The sequence below is a fragment of the Drosophila tropicalis genome, unplaced genomic scaffold (assembly GCF_018151085.1).
Source record: "Drosophila tropicalis isolate 14030-0801.00 unplaced genomic scaffold, ASM1815108v1 contig_878, whole genome shotgun sequence".
Classification (NCBI taxonomy): Eukaryota; Metazoa; Arthropoda; class Insecta; order Diptera; family Drosophilidae; genus Drosophila; species Drosophila tropicalis.
In genome coordinates, this window is record NW_027173374.1 from 17,279,850 (window position 1) to 17,293,208 (window position 13,359).

A 13,359-nucleotide genomic window follows, 5' to 3' on the forward strand; every position below is an offset into this window, starting at 1 on the left:
ATCCTGGAAAAAACCTACACCCACATACGCACACACAAACACATCTTTTTTCCCACTCTCTCTCTTTCTCTCCCTTTCTCTTTATACAACTGCAAATATGAACAAAACAAAGCGAAACAAAACGATGAAAAAAATGCGTATATAAAGTTGAAGCTTTTCAGTAAAGAAAAACGCAAAAAAAACAACAACACCAAAAGGAACAAAAAATATAAACCAAATTTAGGTAAATGCATAAAAAAATTCAATTTTAAACAAAATGCTTGAAGCAGTGACGCGGCAGCTGCGTCGACGGCGTCGCATAAAATGTATGCTACGAATATGTGCAAATATAGTTCATATATGAATACACACACACAGCCCCCTGACACCCTCTTTTCACCACTTGCAGTGTGTGTGTGTGTCTGTATGGGTGTGCTGGCAAACAATAAAACTTTCAATACATATTTTATTAGACTTTCTGTTGCAATTTTATGCATAATAAATTCTTTGCCGCACAGCAGACAAAAATGAAAATGAAAATAAAAACAAATAAAAGAGTTAGAAACTACTAAAGCAAATAAATCTAGACGAAAATGACTAAATACTTTTGATATATTTGACACCAATATCTAAATATCTATATTTATATACAAATATGTTTGTGTAGACTTAGAAATTGAGATTTTTTCATTAAATTGCAAATCGAATGGGATTATATGAAATGTCTTGCCCATTAAAATGTCTACAAACATACATATAAAGAAATATTAAAGCCGGCTAAGTTTAAATTTAGATTTAGATTTCTTCATTTACGATTCATTAACTCAGACTCAAGCGATTCCATCCATTGAATTACTTAAAACCGTAACCAGGCACTTCTTTCTTATTGCTAAAAGTGAGTAAACAATAAACAGGGGTAACTTAAATATGGAATATACATACATATATGTAAGTAAGATGCTTTATGTTAAGCAGATTAATCACTGTACATACATACATAAATATTACTTTTGCAATGAGAGTTACTATACTCAACACCTCTTAAGCACAATTTTAATCTATTTGGGTCTATTTTAATGAAATAATTTGCCCACATTTATTTGCCTTCTTATCAAATTTAGTGGCTTCAACTAGATTGTGCATAAAAATGATTCGAAAATAATTCTTTATATAGCTGCTTCTTTAAACTTCTTTAAACACATATGAAGTCACGTATACGAATAATATATTTTTATTGGATATAAGTTTTTATGAAACTGAATCCAATGTACATTTTCCAATTAACAAAAATTGTGTTTGCAATGGAGGGAAAGAAGAGAAGGGGACGCTGCACCAGCAATTAAATGGTATGGCCCAGACCTAGTGGACTCCCACAACAACAAGAGCTACGAACACGTAGCTGACTATGTGGGGCAAAGTGCCGCCGTGTGGAGCATCGAGTGAGGCAGCGGCCTGCATTCTCACGTAGCATGCAAATTGTTGCAAATTATCGCCGTAAATTGCATTTGGGTTTAATGAGCGAGTCTGCCAGGCTCTTAGGCTTCAGGATCCTCATAGATTTCTCACACCTCTCGCCTCCTCTTCAGTCACTCGCTGCACATCTCAAAGTTCAATTACGCTTCCGCATCATCACCATGCCAAACCTCAAACTCATTCTCATCCTCATCCTTATATTCATCTTCATCTTCATCCTCGCCGTAGTCGTCTCCGTCGTTGTCATCATCATTGACGGCGTCGTCTTTGCCACTGCTTGCATTTAATTTCAACTTTTTTGTTCATCCTCTGATTTATGGGTTTCTGCCTCGTCGTTTGGATTTTTATATACTATCGGATAAATATATTTATTTTGTATCTATTCCGCGCCATGTGGGTATGGGCATTGGCGGAAGTGGAGGGTTGGGTTGGAGGTATGAAATCTTCTATTTGTGGGCATCGATTCGCGTTTTGTCACATCGTTGCTGGCATTGCCATTGCCGCTTTAGGCTTCCCCTATTTGTAATTCAAATGGATTTTAAAGTGTTTCACGTGTTTAGCATATATGCATACATTTTTGTATTTGTGTGGGGGTGTGTGTGTGTGTGTGCAGCACATTGACCTTACTCAAAAGAATTTAATGCAAGAATGTATCAGCCTCAGTCTTAGTCGCGCAATTTCAGTTTGCCATGTCTCAATTATGTTTTTAGCTCTGGATGTGCCGCCTTTGTCTCTGGTTACTAGATTTAGATCTAACTTCTGACAATTACCGACTAAATTGTTGTGATAAATGCATAATAATGTTATGCCGGCTCTTAGCACATAATGCTAATTGTGCTTTTTTTTTCATTTCTCTCCTAGCTTCTCTCAACATAATAATAATAATAATAATTTATCAATTTGCTGCTCGGCTCGGCTGTTGGAGTAAATGAAGCGAGCATGGATAAACGAGCTTATCTCATGTCAAACATACTTAAGCAGAAGAGACATGCCCAGCACACAGAAAACCCAACATACACATACACAAACAGGGTGCTGCACATGTTGTAAATTTTTATTGGCCTTTAAAGCAATTGAAACAAAAGCGAACAACAAGCAGCAGCTAGAAAATTTTCAATTGAATTGGTAATATGTATTAACATGGCCAAGAGACAGAAAAAGCAGCAAAACCAGTAGAAGCAGAAGCATTGACAGTAGCATCAAAGCAGAAGCCATAAAGGACAATTCGCCAACCAGGGCAAGGACATGTGAGTTCTGTTGCCCCGTTGGGCAAATGTGATTTTTGCATTAAGCATCGAGAGACGATGCAGTTTTCCCCTGGTTTTGTGTCTGTGTCTGTTTTTTAAATCGAAACTTCTTTTGGAATAACCTTCTCTGGAGTAGCTTCGATTAATGGCAGGTAACGCTTAATTGGCTTTCAGTGTACCGATTTTAACTGAATTGCTGTGCCATTGTTGTTGTCGTTAGGTTTTTCCCTTCATTGATGTAGACGGAGGGAGTGGGCGAGGGTGGTAAAGGGAGGGAGGGGGCAGCAGTAGGAGGCCAACCAAGGTTGAAACAAAAAGCACACAGCGAGCATTTGCATTTAGATTGAATTCGCTTGGTGTTTGCTTCATTTTTTTTCCTTTCGGCTGATTCGCTTGCTTTTTGCGTTCATTCGTTCTCGTTCGTTCGCTATTTGGTTGGTTCGCTCGCTCGTTTTGGTTGGCTTTGAGTGATGCAAGCCAAGGAAATCAAAATCTCACCCGAAAACACACATACACAAACACACCTCTCACACTCACACTCAGATATATACATAGATAGATGACATAGAACAATGGCAAATCCTCCATATCGATGAGAAAAAATAGAAAGAAAAAAGAGAAATTATTCCAAAAAGCTATTGGAAAATCGTTTGTTTTCACTCTCTCTCTAGCGACCTATGTCACCGTCTCCTCTTCTCAGTCTTTCGCCTTCTCTATGGACATTTTTGTGGCAAATCTTAATTAAATGCATAATTCGAATTTATTATTCAATTGTTTTTGATTTATGCAAAGCGCGTGCTTGTTGCTGGATGCTGCCAACTGTCTGTCATTCATAAATATTAATTAGAAAATTTTGTGGTGGTCTTCCAACCAAACCATTGCCACCCAATGCAAGGCCGCCTAAAAGCATGAAATGTATTTTTATTTTTTTTTAGCATACGAATGATTGGAAATTGAATAACTATTTGGGTTGTTTATGTGCGTGTGTATGTGTGTGCAGCAAGTGGTCATAATTGTAGAGTAGGACAAATAGATATATCCCTTTCACTCTCTCTCTTTTTCCTTCATGCATGTTGAATACAAACTGCTTGTATCCCTTTTGAATAAATTAATGTCAAAAGTACTTTGGCTTTTTGATTTTGATTGATGATTGTTCGCCTGTATGAGCAACACACAACCTTAAATTACGTAAAGGCAGGGCAAGGGCACAACCACAAGCATTGGCGGCATTTGAAGAGCTTTTGTCCTGATCTTCAAGCCTCGTATGTGTGCTGAAGTGGCTGGTTGCCATCCTTTGACTACTACCTACTAAATGCCTGCCCGCCTTTCCTGCCTTGCTTTTGGCATTCGGCTGTTTTGGAGCCCATGATGATGAAAGAGAAGCTAAGCTCAGCCCCTGCATGTGCATAGAAATTACGCATAAATAAAAGGGAGCTTGAATGCCCGTCTCCCCTATTTCTCGCTCTCTCTCTCGCTGTCTGTGCCTGATGCAGCTTTTGAAAGGACCCTGCATCAGGCGCATCAGCATCGTCATCATCCTTGCTGCATCGTTGACAATGCCAATCCGCAGCCAATGACAGGCAGCTCGAAACCCAAGACTTTGACCTAACAGGGCTGTATGTGTGTATATGTGTGTGTGGGGGGGATCTTGTCATGTGCTACACGCACGTGCGTTGTCGTATTATAGAGGGACTCTCTGAACGGAGATGTCTACAGACACATCAATCAGCCCACAGCCATAGTAGGTATCCATCGTACTATCTGCCGCCTGCTTCGACTTTGAGTTGTGAAATTTTGAGTTGACTTTGCCTTTGTGTATGTCAGTCAGCCTCTCTTTAACTCCCACAGTAAGGGGCGTGGCCGTGTAATCAATTACGTGGCTTCATTAATCATGCAAATAGCAACAGCAACAGCAAGAGCAAGAACAAGAGCCAGCAAAATGAGAGAGATATTGATTTTGTCAGACCAAGTTCAGTTCAGGTTTTGCCTATCAGCTGGCGACGTCAAAGTCTTGCTTAAAATTAATAAATTTTTCAACAAAATGCCACAGCCAGTCTGTCACCTTACAAACCCGCCCACCCGTACCGCCTAGCCCCGCCCTCTCTGGCTATTCATTGCTGTTGTTATATACGCATTTTGGCTTAGACCATATTTGCATAATTTTCTATTCTATACTTTGACACGGGCCCTAGCAATCACTCCTCTTGAAGGGGCAAGCAGTATCAAGGTTAATTTGTTCCACAAACAAAACTTTCGCCAGCATTTTGCAGAAAAGTATGCTAATATTTTTTGGTTAGTCGAGTTTCAATTTGCCTGAAACGTGTTCAATTCGATTCGCGCAGAAATATTCAAGCATTTTATAATGAAGTTTCATGGCGTATGCATAAACGCATTAAACGTATACACACTCACACACACACACACTCGCATACACGCACAACCACATTTGGATGGATTGTGAAATGTGCTGCTTCGTCTCGCTTGGGACATCAGAGAGACCGAGTGAGAGTGGCGGCTCTGTATTAAAAATGAAAAGCCTTTTGGAATTTGCTTGTTGAAATGAAATTTTATGTAAATGATTGAGTGAATGAGAGGTATAAGGGGGAGAGAAAAAGAGGGAGTGTGCCAATGGAATTGCTTTCTGTTTGTGTAATTGATTTTATTTTAAATGTGTTTTTTATTTTTTTGGGGTGGAGAAGTACTAAACAGATCTAAAGGCCAGACTGTATATAAAGCTTGAAATTCATAAATTTCTCTAAACCAAAGAATTTAAATAGTCACAAAAAAAGGTCCTTTACACCTTTTTAGAAGAAAGAAGCCGCATTATTTTTGGCATTTTGTTACGTTTGATATTTTGTTCTAGGAAATATTTTGGCATATTTAAGCGGCTTTAAAGTGTTTAATCCTTACGGCCAAAAAGTCTAAGAGTATTGTGAGAGTCCTCTGTGTTCCATTTCCATTTCCTGTTGCGCATGTTTTGCATTTTTTGTGCTACCTTTTGCTCGAGGCTTAGATAAGCTGCACGCCCTCGGGCCAACCGCCTCCGCCTGGCTTCTCTTGGAATTTTATGCGCCTTAAAAATGCAAATTTACGTTGACATTCTCTTGGAATGGTTTGGCGGCGGCAGCCAATGGTAGAAGGAGTAGTTGGAAGCAACTTCTGGCTGGCTGGCTGCTGGTTAAGTTAAGTGGGCAACGCTAATTATGTGCAGCCCCGCAAGTGCGTCGTCTTATCTGAGTCACCAACGACCTCCCCCTCCATATCCAAACGCCCATTTAACACTAGCCGCCTTCTCTTCTCCTCTCAACTGTACTAACAACTATGTACTTGCTGGCACAGCTGAGTTTTGGGTTTTACGACTTGTTAATCTCAAGATACTAAATTCCCAATGATGTGAGAGAGAGGCAGTCAAGTCAAAGTCGACCCCACAAGACAGTTGTCATAAATACACACACACTCGCACATATGTATGTAAATGTGTCTGTGTGTGTGTGTTATGGCTAATGCGATTTTTGTAAATTGACAGCTACGTGACAGTGCTTACGACTTTAATGACAAGAACAACATGAATGAGAACATGCCCATGACAGGCAAAGTAAAATCAGGCTGCAGATGAAGAGAGGGGGTGGTGGGGTGCAAACATCTTCATTGATGACAAGTGAGGAATATATTTGGTGGGCTTTTTCTTTCTTTCTTTCAGTCTGAGCTTTTATTTTCGGGGCTCAAAAAGGGGTGTGGTGTGAGCGTGGGAGCCGCAACATCTGTCGTTCACATGCAATTTTAGTTACGGAACGGGTGGGGACAGTTGAGGGTAGGGCGCAAATCCATCCAGTGACATTTGACATTTGGCAAAAGTGAAAGGCGACACAAATTGTGGCAATGCAACAATGTGGATTGCAACCCTCGGCAGTAGAATATTTCTCCATTTTTGTCGACAAAAAATATGATAAATTGAAAACTCATAAATTATGTCAAATTATAAAAAAGAGATGAGAAAAATAAATTGTTACCCCACCTGCTCCTTCAACGCTTTGGCTTTCCACTTTACGCTGATTATGCCGATGATGAGGCCGATGATGAGGCCGAGACGAAACGAGAAGAGGCGACTCTCTGTGGCCAGCTTGTGTGTGTGTGTGTGTATGTGTGTCAACTTGAAGCTCGTTGCTCATTTTGTCAGTTAAGTGGAAATATTCTTGACATTTATTAACATTTTCTTTTTTTCCCTTCTTACTGTCCGCAGCAACAATTAAATTGTTTCGGTTGAGAATAGAGGTTTTTTTGCTTCCATTTTCTTTTTTTAATGATATGGTATTTACGAGTTTTTGCCATATCGTAGGTAGCTAAAATAAACATAAATCATTTTTTCATAACTGTGGTCAAGTCCAAAAAGGCAGCAGCTTTGTTTTCTTTGCTTCTTTTGCGGTTTTTACGTGTTTTAAAGAAGAAAAGTAAATACGAGTGGGATTTTAAAAGCATTAAAAGTGAGTGAGATAAAGACAGACAGAGAGAAATAGAGAGTGAGAGAGGTGTGTAGGTGTCAGTTGGAGGTGGAGAGAAGACTGGACTAGCTATAACTCAATGCCAATTTAAGGCAAAAGAATAAAACGGAAGAAAGAACCGCAAAGCAAACTGCCACCTTATAGCGTAATATATTCTAGGCATTTCAAATCAGTCACATGTATCAGCATTGTCTATATATAGACATCGTTATATATACATTGGCCTGCTTTCTCTTCATAGGAATCTTATATTTAGCTATTTGATAATGGTATCTTGCATAAAATAAAACGTTTCGCTTTTCAGTTTATTTGCTACCCTATTCACTTTCCCTACTTTAGCACCTTTTAGATGACGGTCGAGCACTAATTTCATACAAATGTGTAGTAGTAAAACTTACTCAAAAAAAAAACTAAAAGTAGAAGCATAAATAAATTGTATTCAAAGCAAAGTTTTTTACTATGTTCCAATGATAAACCATATGCCCATGGAGTCCATGTTCCCATTTCGATGGATACCCAGTTTTCCGTGTTGTTTGTTCCCTTTCGTTCGTTGTTTTTGATTAAATTTGAAATTCCATTATGTAAAATACAATGCGCACACCTTCAGTTCAGCTTAAATCCATGTAAAGACCATGACAAGAGATGCTCCTGTCTGTTGTCTGATATGTGTTGTCTGGCTGGCTGTCTGCCTGTAACTCGTAGATACGATTTGTGGCTTATGCTGATTCTGATTTATTCCAATATTATTTCATTTCAGTTATTCAATGAGTAGTGATTTCATCCATTGCTCTCTTTCCCTCTGCTCCCGCTGTATTTGTTTGTTTGTTTTACATTTTCTACTTCTGTTTTTTCGGATCTGCTCTTGATTGTTGAATGTCGAAAACAAAATACAATAATAATATTGTCCGCCTTGACAATTTCTAAAATTGTTCTCAATCTCATTTGCTCAGTCAAAAGTAATTCTTCAAAGAAAAACTTTGAAATTTTTTAGCAACCACAGCAACAACAACATCAACCATACTCAAAGGGCAGAAACTGGAATTTCAACAGTTGCTTTTACAAATTCCAATGAATTTCCCTGCAGTAATTTCAGTCTGCTCTCTGCCAGTGGGCATTAAAATCTAAAATTATAACCAGACAATAACGTCATTTTGTATCCACATGCCGCCTGCTTCTCCTTGTCCCTAGATAACTGCAGGAGCGCAGCCAAAAGAGACTACATCATGTCTAAGTTAACTCAAAATGCCTTAATTATGTTTGTGCCAGTTCAAAGTAAAAGGTTATCGACCTACACGACCAAAAGTCATTCTTTGTCGAAATAACAAAATAATTTTGTCAGCTTATGATTTTTCGTATAATTAACATGAAATTTATTTCGTTCCAATAGTTAATAGTTTTGAATTAACTAAACATTAATTTTATTCAATTTTGTGAAATAATGAATGAAATTTAGTACTTCCTTGGAACTCATCTATCATCTCTTAAAGAGAGAGATTGGGGAGCCAAATATCTAAGAAGCAAATAAATGAAAAAAGAAGCTGATATTAGATCAGATTTCCTTTTGAGTCTTTACTCAAATTTAAGCGACAATTTGAATGTTTGCCTAAGGCAGTAAAATACCTGGCAACGTCTCTGGATATAAGTCTTTTCAATATACGAGTTTCCTTTTGATGTTAATATCTAAATATTCTACTCCTGCATTAGAAGGCAAGGAAAGATGCCTGGAAGAGGCAGAAAGACATGATACCTAATAAAGTATTAGTAAGCTGTGTAAAAATCACTAAATATATCTAATAAGAGGGAATCCATTTTAGACAGAAAAGACTTTAAAGCAACATCGGATACCAACAAATTTAAACTTCAGCAGCAGCTGAAAAAGATACGAAAAGACATTTAAGTTTTGTCTTTGCTGGTCGTAATTGTTTTTACCTAACAGAAACTGACCTCTTACACCTGAATCCTTAACAAGATACTTTAAGCTTGGTGGCTATTTACAGAATTAGAAGTGGAAGTTCTTTCTTAATCATCTTCTGGGGTCTCATTAACTAAAATATTTATCAGTCTAAACTAAATTTCAACCAATTAAAGACCAACTGAAATACTTAATTATATTTAAAGAGTATTTAAATTTTTATATACTAACTTTAAATAAAATTGCGCAAATAAATTTAAAGTGTGGCAGGTTAAAAACAATCAACTAATAAAATATAAGAGTGGGTTGCAGGAAAAAAAGACAAATTGCTTCGAAATTAATTTATGAAATTTTAAATGAGCCAAAATATATGCAATAATCATTGTTAATACATAATGCACCGTGTGGCACCACATATGCAACACGGGGCAGCAGCAGCACCAGCGGCAACAACGACAACAACCAACGAGATGAGAATTTAAAATGCGTTATTTAAGCCCACATTGTAATTAATTGGAAATTGTTTATAAAATGCGAGGCATATGAAAGTTTTTACATACATATTTTTTTTATTGCTGCATAAATTTAACATTTAATTATGCTAGCAGTGTATGTGTTCGTGTGCGTATGTTGGTCTGTGTTTAAGGTTATGTGTAACTATTATGCAAATTATTCATTGCGTGAATGAAATGTAAATTTTTAATTGATTTAAAAAAAGGCAAACAACAAACGACAAAATGAAACTCGGTCATTTTGAACGATTTGTGTCACGCGCTTGCAGTTGATTTTATTGGGCAACTAACTTCAATTCTAACTCGTAAACTCTCAACTGTCATTTCCCCATTCCACCATTTTCCCCCACCAACATTTTCGTCAAATGTAACTGCAACGGAACTGTTGACATTCACGCACAAATTGGATTTGCTAACGAGTTGGCTTTGGCCTAGTCTCGCTCTCTTTCCCCCCAATCAGACACCTTTATGGCGGGTGGATGGAGGGGAAAGGGGCCAAGTTGACAGTTGCCTGCTGTTTGTCACTTTTGGCACTTTTGTTTGTTATCGTATGCCCAAAATGGAACAAAAAATTGCTCGAGAATGGAGAAGAAAAAAACGCGTTCGCGCCTGTTATTTATGGCTTCGATTATCCTCACACAATGGCCAACACAGAAGCGGGAAGCAAGCGGGCTAAAAGCGAAACCGAAAATAGAAAATAGCGAGAGAGTCACAAAAAAAAAAACGAGTCAACCAAGCTCTGGGCAATAAAACAAAACGCACACGCTTCTCATTTGGCAAACAAAAGGGGGTTACGAAGAGGAAAAAGGGCAAATATAGGGCCAACACACACACACACACACACATACAAAAGAGGGGGTGTCCCATTTTCGGGGGTCAAAGGCAAACGAGCGAAATCACAGAAGCAGCACAAGGACATTCCGCTAGTCAAGCCAACCCAAGCAAAGAGGCTTTGCGTATTTACAATAGTTGCCATACACCACACACTGGCACACACATACACACACACACACAAGCCCAGCTAAACAATCAGAAAGATACACACACACACAATTGGGACGTAGGGAGTTTAGGGTCCCTCAATCTCTTCATGCATATGTGTGTGTGTTAGTGTGCTGATTTCCAACGTTTGAATTATGATTTTCATGTGGCGAACTTTTAGTTTGATTTTCGCTTGGATTCCCTCGCTTTTGTCGTTTTTGTCGTCGTCGTCTGTTGTTGTCTGGGGTCTACCGACGAAAATTTATATGCCCCACTAATGCGGGGCACTTAAACTACGCAAACAAAATGGCTTCGCTACAGCTTGAAACCCCTTCCCTATCTCCTTCTCTCATTCTATCTCTCTCCTCTCTTTTTCTCTATAGCTTTGTGTCGCTAGAGACTTTTGGCCCTGGCCATGTGAAAATGACTAAAATCGTATCGAAAATCAAAGGTCACTTTTGGGATCAATTCAAAAGGAATTGCCGCATTCAAATCGCTGCCAGGCACTTGTGAATACAACCCAAAGAGGAGCCTAGGGGTAGAGCGGGAGCAGTAGAGGGAGTCACAGGACCCACATGTGTACATAGATGTGGCTGGCAAAGGATGTGTATGTATTGTGGATGTGGCTGCCATAGATATTCAAACTAAATGGCGTCATCTATAACATGTTTGTCTGCTTGTACTTGAGCTCCATGGTAGACGTCGCCGTCGTCTGCGCCTCCGCCTTTTCCTCCGGTACCGAACCCCAACTGACTGTCGATAGGAAATGAATTTTAATGATTACCCCGCCCCCACATCTCCGCCTGTTTTTGGCGAAAAACTTTTTGGTCATGGCTTGTTTTTCCCCGTCAAAAAAAAAAAAAAAAAATACAATGACTGTGGTAGAGGGAGTGAACATCGTCTTGTTGTTGTTTTGCAAGGAAACGAGCAAAAAACTTTCCACATTAAATTGTTTATTTTTGGCTGAGTGGGCGATAACAGGGAAAAAGGCCTTAGAGTCTAATCTGGTTTCAACTTTAACCCAATCCACGCAGCCATTGAAACATGCCCATATGCTTGACATTCGCAACACTCCCAGGAAAATGCAAACTATTTTCCATGATGCGGCACGTGCTACGCCTCAGCCATTTTCCTCATAATCAACACTACTGGGCTGCAATTTCTTTGCCGCTTTTTGTAGCTCAGCTGTTGGCAATATGTCAAGAATCCGCAAGGCTTCTCTCTCTGTCATTTCCAAATGCCAGCCACGTTTTTATTTTTAGACCTGGGGCTAATTAAAAATCAACATTTTCCCTCTCAAAATGCAGAATGCAAAACTGCAAATGCATTCGTGCCATTTGCTATTTATGACTATTAATTAAATCTATAGCGTAAATGCAGCAGAAGCAGGAGAAGGAGCACTTACTGACAGCTTCTGACTTTATCTTTCTCTTGAAGATTTTTTAAATTAAAAAAAATATCACTTACCCTATTTAAAGGATTTCCCAGCTCATTGTCAGTTCAGATGTTTAAGTCTGTAGATTTTCCTGGAAATCTTTGTCGATATTATAATAAGATGTTTATGTCAGTAGATTCTTTATTTCGTTGAACTGCAAAGAAGATAAAATATAAAGTGTAATGAATTTCAGTTCAACTGAAATTGTAGCTTTTTTTAATAGATCTAATGATAAGGGAGTAATTTATTTCGCCGATGAGTATGATCGATGAGTTAATTTCAGTTCAGATCAAACCAGGTCATGTCTATCTGCTGGGCTGACAACTAATTTACTGTCCATCACCTAGAACAGTCTTGTAACTACAAACACTTTTGTCACTAATTGTTCTTTGCTCTCAATTTAGATATATTTGGCATTTGTAATTGATTTTTGTTTAGTTTCTTCTAAAAAGGGCCCCTTTTCTCCCTCTCTCTCTCTCTCTTTCTTGTTTATCGGTCTGAATTTATTTAGAATGTGATTTTCTGGCGCTTGCCGCTTTGTTTATTTTTCTAATTAATACGAAAACAAGTTGCAAGTTGTTTTTGGCCAAAAGCCAGGTAATCGTACAGAGACTCATTGAGCCGAAACTCATCTCCTCTCTCGTTGTTCCCTCCTTTAGTTAGTAGTACATTTCCATCTCGTTCAACCCAAATTCCCAGCTGTCAAAAGTAGCTTAGTCCAAAGTTTCTTTTCGCTTAAGCACATGAAAATAACTCATACGTCGTGTGGCCCCAGTCAGCCCACCAGCAACTTTAACTGTGTGCTTTAAGAAGACATAATTAATTAGCTAGCCTGAACTGACGTGTGATGTGATGTGCCCTTTTTGCCGGCCTTATCGCAACACGACCAGATAAGGGAATAAATAATGAAAGATAAACAAAGTCGGTCAAAGGAGAGCAACAAGAGGACAAATGTTCAATGTCATATGTTTGAATGGAATAAGCCTTGTCACAGCAGCCCCCTGTCCTCTCCTTTACCATTTGCCTACCTTAATTCTGAGCAGGTGACATGGAAAATCTTAAAGTTAAAATCTCTGACCGAAATTGGGGAAAAAAATTTAATTACAACAAAATGCCAAGTCAGGCGCTTAGTTTTAAAGCCCCTCAACGAACAAGAAAACGTGATTAATTAGACATTTAATGTAAAGCAGAAAAAATAAAAAAAGAAAGAAAAAAGGGTAAAAGAAACGCTAAATAATTGTATGTTTGGGTGGGAGGAGAACAGGCAAAAAAAAAAAAGAAATTCCAACCACGAAAAGGGTTTGCCGACCAAAAAACTTTG

General features: G+C 38.5%; 1 protein-coding gene and 1 long non-coding RNA gene across 2 annotated transcripts in view; one reads left to right on the forward strand and one right to left on the reverse strand.

Moving 5' to 3' along the window:
* Positions 1-12,116, reverse strand: part of LOC137585638 (uncharacterized) — a 97,661-nt gene extending 85,545 nt beyond the window's left edge. The window contains exon 1 of the long non-coding RNA XR_011033613.1: positions 12,071-12,116. This is a non-coding gene — a long non-coding RNA (uncharacterized lncRNA). The remainder of the gene's footprint in view (positions 1-12,070) is intronic.
* side (sidestep) overlaps positions 1-13,359 on the forward strand; it is a 68,690-nt gene that overhangs the window by 2,318 nt on the left and 53,013 nt on the right.